The following is an 8,186-nucleotide window of genomic DNA, read 5'->3' as shown; positions in this document are numbered from 1 at the left end:
ACCTTTTGCCACAAGTCGAGCCTTGTTTCTCGTCACCACCCCGTGCTCGTCCTGTTTGTTGCGGAACACCCACTTGGTTCCCACAACATTTTGCTTCGGACGAGGCACCAGTGTCCAAACTTCATTGCGCTTGAAATTGTTTAACTCCTCTTGCATGGCCAATACCCAGTCCGGATCTAGCAAGGCCTCTTCTACCCTGAAAGGTTCAATAGAAGAGACAAAGGAGTAATGCTCACAAAAATTAACTAATCGAGATCGAGTAGTTACTCCCTTGCTAATGTCACCCAGAATTTGGTCGACGGGATGATCCCTTTGAATCATCGCTCGAACTTGAGTTGGAGGTGCCGGTTGCGCTTCTTCCTCTATCACTTGATCATCTTGTGCTCCCCCTTGATCAAGCGCCTCCACTTGAGGTACCTGTTCGTCATCTTCGGTTGGGGGTTGCACCATAGTTGAGGAAGAAGGTTGATCTCGTTCATCTTGTTCCTGTGGCCGTACTTCTCCAATCGCCATGGTCCGTATAGCGGCCGTCGGAACATCTTCTTCATCTACATCATCACAATCAACAACTTGCTCTCTTGGAGAGCCATTAGTCTCATCAAATACAACGTCGCTAGAGACTTCAACCAAACCCGATGATTTGTTGAAGACTCTATACGCCTTTGTATTTGAGTCATAACCTAACAAAAACCCTTCTACAGCTTTGGGAGCAAACTTAGAATTTCTACCTTTCTTCACTAGAATGTAGCACTTGCTCCCAAATACACGAAAGTAAGATACATTGGGTTTGTTACCGGTTAGAAGCTCATACGACGTCTTCTTGAGGAGGCGATGAAGGTAGACCCTGTTGATGGCATGGCAAGCAGTGTTCACGGCTTCCGTCCAAAAGCACTCGGGGGTCTTGAACTCTCCTAGCATCGTCCTTGCCATGTCGATGAGCGTCCTGTTCTTCCTCTCTACCACACCATTTTGCTGTGGTGTGTAGGGAGCGGAGAACTCGTGCTTGATCCCTTCCTCTTCAAGGAACTCCTCCACTTGAAGGTTCTTGAACTCGGACCCGTTGTCGCTTCTTATCTTTTTCACTTTGAGCTCAAACTCATTTTGAGCTCTCCTGAGGAAGCGTTTGAGGGTCCCTTGGGTTTCAGACTTATCCTGCAAAAAGAACACCCAAGTGAAGCGGGAAAAATCATCAACAATAACTAAACCATACTTACTTCCTCCTATGCTCAGATAGGCGACAGGTCCGAAGAGGTCCATATGCAGCAGCTCCAGGGGTCTTGAAGTGGTCATCATGTTCTTGCTGTGATGTGCTCCTCCCACTTGTTTACCTGCTTGACAAGCTGCACAAGGTCTATCTCTTTCGAAATGCACGTTAGTCAAACCTATCACGTGTTCTCCCTTTAGAAGCTTGTGAAGGTTCTTCATCCCCACATGTGCTAAGCGGCGATGCCACAGCCAGCCCATGCTAGTCTTAGCTATTAAGCATGCATCTAGACCGGCCTCTTCCTTTGCAAAATCAACTAAATAAAGTTTGCCGTCTAATACACCCTTAAAAGCTAATGAACCATCGCTTCTTCTAAAGACAGACACATCTATATTTGTAAATAGACAATTATATCCCATATGACATAATTGACTCACAGATAGCAGATTGTATCCAAGACTCTCTACTAAAAATACATTAGAGATAGAATGCTCATTAGAAATCGCAATTTTACCTAAACCTTTTACCTTGCCTTGATTCCCATCACCGAATACAATTGAATCTTGGGAATCCTTATTCTTGACGTAGGAGGTGAACATCTTCTTCTCCCCCGTCATATGGTTTGTGCATCCGCTATCAATAATCCAGCTTGAACCCCCGGATGCATAAACCTGCAAGGCAAATTAGGCTTGGGACTTAGGTACCCAACTCTTGTTGGGTCCTACAAGGTTAGTCACAATTTCCTTAGGGACCCAAATGCAAGTTTTATCACCTTTGCATTTTGCCCCTAACTTCCTAGCAATTACTTTTCTATCCTTTCTACAAATTTCAAATGAAGCATTCAAAGCACAATAAATTGTAGAAGGTTCATTTGCTATTTTCCTAGGAGCATGAATAACATTCCTTCTAGGCACATGATAAATAGCATTTCTTTTAGGAACAACATTTCTCCTAGTAACATTTCTATCATACACATAAGAGGAACTAGGAGCAAACATGGCATGAGAATCATAAACATATGAATCAAAAGCGTCATGACTTACATTTCTAGTTTGTCTTCTATCATGATACAAAAATGCATGGTTCCTTTTAGCACTAGTAGCCATAGGGGCCTTCCCTTTCTCCTTGGCAGGAATGGGAGCCTTATGACTTGTTAAGTTCTTGGCTTCCCTCTTGAAGCCAAGTCCATCCTTAATTGAGGGGTGTCTACCAATTGTGTAGGTATCCCTTGCAAATTTTAGCTTATCGAAATCATTCTTGCTAGTCTTAAGTTGAGCATTAAGACTAGCCAGTTCATCATTAAGCTTGGAAATTGAAACTAGGTGTTCACTACAAGCATTAATGTCGAAGTCTTTACACCTAGTACAAATTTCAACATGTTCTACACAAGAATTGGATTTGTTTGCTACTTCTAATTTAGCATTTAAATCATTGTTGACACCTTTCAAAGTAGAAATGGTTTCATGACAAGTAGATAGTTCAAAAGAAAGCATTTCATTTCTCTTAACTTCTAAAGCATAGGATTTTTGTGCCTCAACAAATTTATCATGCTCTTCATACAACAAATCCTCTTGCTTTTCTAAAAGTATATTCTTTTCATTCAAGGCATCAATTAATTCATTAATTTTGTCTATCTTAGATCTATCTAAGCCCTTGAACAAACATGAATAATCTACTTCATCCTCATCACTAGATTCGTCCTCACTTGAAGAAGCATAGGTAGAGTTGCGAGTACATACCTTCTTCTCTCTTGCCATAAGGCATGTGTGACGCTCGTTGGGGAAGAGGGTTGATTTGTTGAAGGCGGTGGCGGCGAGTCCTTCATTGTCGGAGTCGGACGAGGAGCAATCCGAGTCCCACTCCTTGCCTAGATGCGCCTCGCCCTTTGCCTTCTTGTAATGCTTCTTCTTTTCCCTCTTGTTCCCCTTTTCCTGGTCACTATCATTATCAGGACAGTTAGCAATAAAATGACCAAGCTTACCGCATTTGAAGCATGATCGCTTCCCCTTGGTCTTAGTCTTGCTCGGCTGTCCATTGCGACCCTTTAGCACCGTCTTGAATCTCTTGATAATGAGGGCTATTTCTTCTTCATTAAGACCGGCCGCCTCAATTTGCGCCACCTTGCTGGGTAGCGCCTCCTTGTTCCCTGTGGCTTTGAGAGCAAAAGGTTGCGGCTCGTTGATCGGTCCATTCAAGGCGTCGTCCACATACCTTGCCTCCTTGATCATCATTCGCCCGCTGACGAATTTTCCTAGTACTTCTTCGGGCGACATTTTGGTGTACCTGGGATTCTCACGAATATTATTCACCAAATGAGGATCAAGAACGGTAAAGGACCTGAGCATTAGTCGGACGACGTCGTGGTCCGTCCATCGCGTGCTTCCGTAGCTCCTTATTTTGTTGACAAGGGTCTTGAGCCGGTTGTATGTTTGAGTTGGCTCCTCGCCCCTTATCATCGCGAACCGTCCAAGCTCGCCCTCCACCAACTCCATTTTGGTGAGCAAGGTAGCATCATTTCCCTCATGAGAGATCTTGAGGGTGTCCCAGATTTGCTTGGCGTTATCCAAGCCGCTCACCTTATGGTATTCATTCCTGCACAAGGAAGCTAGAAGAACAGTAGTAGCTTGTGCATTCTTATGAATTTGTTCATTAATGAACATGGGACTATCCGAACTATCAAAATGCATTCCACTCTCTACAATCTCCCATATACTAGGATGGAGAGAGAATAGGTGACTACGCATTTTGTGGCTCCAAAATCCGTAGTCCTCTCCATCAAAGTGTGGGGGCTTGCCGAGTGGAATGGAGAGCAAATGAGAATGTGAACTTTGCGGAATACGAGAGTAATCAAAAGAAAAGTTCGAATTAACCGGTTTTCTTCTCTCGTAGTCGTTGTGGTCCTCGTCCTTTTGGGAAGAAGTAGACTCGTCGCTGTCGTAGTAGACGATCTCCTTGATGCGCCTGGTCTTCTTCTTCTTCCCTTCCTTCCGTCTTTGGCCCGAGCCGGAGTCGGTAGGCTTATCGTCCTTCGGCTCGTTGACGAAGGATTCCTTCTCTTTGTCGTTGATCACTATACCCTTCCCCTTAGGATCCATCTCTTCGGGCGGTTAGTCCCTTTGTGAAGAGAACGGCTCTGATACCAATTGAGAGCACCTAGAGGGGGGGGTGAATAGGTGATCCTGTAAAAACTTCAAACTTAAGCCACAAAAACTTGTTAAGTGTTAGCACGATTATTGCCAAGTGGCTAAGGTGAAGTCTCAACAATCTCAACAAAACACAGTACCACAAGAGAATCAAGCACAGAGTGACACAGTGGTTTTATCCCGTGGTTCGGCCAAGACCAACGCTTGCCTACTCCACGTTGTGGCGTCCCAACGGACGAGGGTTGCAATCAACCCCTCTCAAGCGGTCCAAAGACCCACTTGAATACCACGGTGTTTTGTTTTCCTTTCACTATCCCGTTTGCAAGGAATCTCCACAAATTGGAGTCTCTTGCCCTTACAAGTATATGATCACAAATGAAACACAGAGTAAGGGAGGAAAGCAACACACACAAATCCACAGCAAAAGCGCACACACACGGCCAAGAATCGAGCTCACAAGACTATCTCAGGGTTCTCACTTAGAACAGAGCTCGAATCACTTAGAAACACAAACGAATGCGCAGAGACTTAGTGTGGATGATCAAGAATGCTCAAAGGTTGCTTGTATATCTCCTCCATGCGCCTAGGGGCTCCTTTTATAGCCCCAAGGCAGCTAGGAGCCGTTGAGAGCAAATCCGGAAGGCCATCCTTGCCTTCTGTCGTCGGGGGCACCGGACAGTCCGGTGCACACCGGACACTGTCCGGTGCCCGATTTGTTTCCTTAAACGGCGAAGACGACCGTTGCAGACCGTTGGCAGATCTGGCGCTGTTGGCGCACCGGACATGTCCGGTGCACACCGGACAGTCCGGTGCCGTCTTCCGACCGTTGGCTCGGCCACGTGTCCCTCGCGGATTGCGCGGCCGACCGTTGGCCCTGGCCGACCGTTGGCTCACCGGACAGTCCGGTGCACACCGGACAGTCCGGTGAATTTTAGCCGTACTCCGCCGGCCAATTTCCCGAGAGCGGCCAGTTCGAGTCGTGCCAGCCTGGCGCACCGGACACTGTCCGGTGCACACCGGACAGTCCGGTGCTCCAGACCGAGCTGGGTCTTGGCAGCACACAGCCAAGTCCCTTCTCCTTTTCTCTATTCTTCTTCTTTCTGTTTCTAACACTTAGACAAATATATTAGTACTTAAAACCAATGTACTAAGGCTTAGAAACATACCTTTACTTCATGATTTTCACCTTGTTCATCCATGTACATAAATTCCCAATTAAGCACATGTGTTGGCACTCAATCACCAAAATACATAGAAATGGCCCAAGGGCACATTTCCCTTTCAGACGCATGGTGGATGTTGCACTGTGTTCGTGAGAGGTCTAGGTCGTCGTCTCCCAGTTGACTTTCTGGCACCAAGGATGGATTTTAGATCCTGTTATATTTATCTCTTATATTTTGTAAGACTTCCGCTATATAATAAGTACTCTGATTATATTGTGACATTTATCTCTATACACTATGTTATTATATATGTTGTCTTCTTTGGCGCATATATGAGATGCACCCGGCTTTGTTCCTTAAAGCCGGGGGTGTTACAAAAGATATGGGCAAAAACCAATCCCCATCGAGGATGGTGGGGCCGGGTACGGTTTATCGCCGCCCATACCCTCACCCGTCGGGGCCCTGATATGACAGGTGGGACCATTACCTTAGTGTCTCAAATGTCTCAACGTCCCTATTCCAAATTCCCTGATCCTCAATTCCTCATCCATTCCAATCCATCAGACCGACACCGGCTAACCCTAGTTTTTGTTTGGCTGGTGCCTGGCGGTTGCTTTAGTGCGCAGTGCGCTCCGTCCGTCCATCGGCGACTCGGCGTTCCGTCGGCAGCCTACCGCCCTCCCACCTCTAGGGGTCCAGCCCTCCATCCATCCATCGTCCTGCACTCGGACTCCTGCTCGGCTGCTCCAGTGTAGAGATGGCAATGGGTATCCGAAACCCGAAACCCGATGGGTTTTTACCCCCATTAGGGTACATGTTTGGGTCAATTTTTATACCCATGGGTTTGTTAATGGACATAAATCTATACCCAGCGGGTTTATGGGTACGGGTTTGTTCCTATAGTATCCAAACCCGTGAACCCATGGGTTTTTTAAACTCGACCAAACCTAGTGCATATTGTCATTTTATTTTATAAACAAACAACAAACATGTTATTCCTTATTTACTTCATAATTTTTATCAATTGGTGAATATATCAGTAGTCAGTGAGAGTGTTGCTTGCTTGCTATTATAGTTTTTACTAGCGTTATATATGTGGTGGATGGATAACTTAGTGCAAGGTCACTTAATTATAAAACTTATTATTTGTATTTCATTCTCTCTACTAATAAATTTTATACCAAATCATGAACTCGTTGTTCATTACATAGATTTTGGATCATGATATCACTAATCATTACGATACTTATTGATTATGAGAAGAACAAGTATATTGGAGATGAAACATGTGGGTAACCCATGGGTACCCGCTAACCCGATGGGTATGGGTTTGGGCAAAATCTCAAACCCGTCATGGGTACGGGTTTTTTAATGGGCATAGATATTTTTCACGGGTACGGGTTTGGGACGGCAAAACCCAGCGGGTTTGTACCCGTTGCCATCTCTACTCTAGTGCTCCTGGCCTCCTACTCATCGGCCCCTGCTTCTCGGCTGCTCGAATTCAAGACATTCAGGTGAGCAACTTAAGTAGCAAATAAGTTTAGTGGTATCACGCACAGATCTGCAATTCATGCATGGTTGTTGATTTGCAGTCTAAATCATGCTACCTAAATCTGCAGTTTGAATCTTGCTACCTAAATCTGCTACCTGCTAGCTAATTCTTGATCTTCATTTCTTCACGTACAATTTTTAATGGAATAAATAGTGTATGGCCGAATAGAATGACTTGTTTGTTGCTAAAATATTATGTTGTACGTGCAATTGATTTCTTCACTGACCATATGTTTATTTGTAGTTGGTCTTGAGATAATGTCATCGAGCAACCACAATCATGACGATAATGTCAATGAATCATAGTCATAGCAGGGTTCTTTACCATCTGTTAATAACTCCGAAGCAGTAGGAGGAAATGCAGAAGTGGAAGAGATTGAAGTTTCTGATGATGAAGACCAGGAAGGTGGTGTTGGTTTAAAGAGAAAGTTGACTTCAGCTGTTTGGAAAGGATTCAAAAGGATTAAAGTAGGGGATAAAATTAAAGCAAAGTGCAACGGGTGCACAAAGAAACTTGGCGGAGAGACAAAAAATGGAACCAAACATCTACACGATCATCTCAAGACATGTCCATACCGTAAGAGCAAAATGACCGGACAAAGCAAGACATTTAGTCAAAGCTCATTGAGGTTTGGTTGTCATGATACAGGGAAAGTGTCAGTGGAGAACTATACTTTTGATCAAGAAATTGCTAGAAAGGAGCTTGCATCTATGATGGTTTTGCATGAATACCCATTATGCATGGTTGATCATACAGGATTTAGAAGATTTGTTAGAGCAATTCAACCTTTATTTAAAATGGTGACAAGGAACACTATTAGGAATGACATCATGAAGCAATATGAGACAGAAAAGAAGAAAGCCATTGCTTTCATGGCAGGAAATAACTCTAGGGTTGCTATCACTATTGATATGTGGACTGTAGACAACCAAAAGAAAGGCTACATGGCTATCACAGCCCATTTTATTGATTAATCATGGAAGCTTAGGAGCATTGTGATGAGGTAATGTGACTTGTTCATGGCTTCAGAGTTGAATGTTTATCGTTGAATGTTTACTATTGTATGTTTATTGTTGTATGTTCACTATTGTAGGTTCATTTATGTGCCAAGTCCACATACTGTT

The sequence above is a fragment of the Zea mays genome, chromosome 5 (genome assembly GCF_902167145.1).
Source record: "Zea mays cultivar B73 chromosome 5, Zm-B73-REFERENCE-NAM-5.0, whole genome shotgun sequence".
In the NCBI taxonomy this organism is placed as follows: domain Eukaryota; kingdom Viridiplantae; phylum Streptophyta; class Magnoliopsida; order Poales; family Poaceae; genus Zea; species Zea mays.
The sequence above is the reverse complement of the archived record's forward strand: the minus strand, read 5'-3'. Positions refer to the sequence as shown.